Genomic DNA, 772 nt, shown 5'->3' with positions numbered 1-772 from the left:
CACTTGTATCACATCCGATAAAGGGACTACATAGGCCATGAACCGTCAGGTGGTCATTGTCTCATGAAAATGAGGCAGAGAACTGGTGTTTATGAACTCGACTCTTCATCTTCATAGTCTAGAACATGAGACTTCACTTTTCATCTTCATGAACGTCTAGAACATGAGCTCACTTTCATCTTCATGAGTCTAGAACATGGAGCTCACTTTCATCTTCACGAGTCCCCTGGAACATGAGCTACTTTCATTTTTCATGAGTCCTAGAAACATGGCACATCACTTTCATCTGTCATGAGTCTAGAACCATCGAGCTCGACTTTCATCTATCATGAGTCTAGAAAAATGACTCATTTTCATCTTCGATTATCTGGACACATGAACTGCATTTTCACTTTCATAAGCTACACTAAACTACTAAAATCTCAAACTAATATAAATGCGTAGTAAGTCAGGTTGTAACCATTTCATGATTTTACATAATTTGATGTACATGAACCTCATTTGTCATGTGGTACATGGAAGATCTGAGTACTTCTACTTTTACTCAAGTACAAGATCTGAGTACTTCTACTTTCACTCAAGTACCAGATCTGAGTACTTCTACTTTCACTCTAGTACAAGATCTGAGTACTTTTACTTTTACTCTAGTACAAGACCTGAGTACTTCTACTTTTACTCAAGTACAAGATCTGAGTACTTCTACTTTCACTCAAGAACAAGATCTGAGTACTTCTACTTTTACTCAAGTACAAGATCTGAGTACTTCTACTTT

General features: G+C 37.2%; 1 protein-coding gene across 1 annotated transcript in view; it reads left to right on the top strand.

Annotated features, from left to right (window-relative positions):
- Positions 1 to 772, top strand: part of ryr2b (ryanodine receptor 2b (cardiac)) — a 192,107-nt gene that overhangs the window by 82,558 nt on the left and 108,777 nt on the right. The window lies entirely within an intron of this gene.

This window comes from Notothenia coriiceps, unplaced genomic scaffold (assembly GCF_000735185.1).
Source record: "Notothenia coriiceps isolate Sejong01 unplaced genomic scaffold, NC01 NC01_scaffold00001922, whole genome shotgun sequence".
NCBI lineage: Eukaryota > Metazoa > Chordata > Actinopteri > Perciformes > Nototheniidae > Notothenia > Notothenia coriiceps.
Note: the sequence above shows the minus strand (reverse complement) of the source record. Positions and strands in the feature narration are given on the sequence as shown.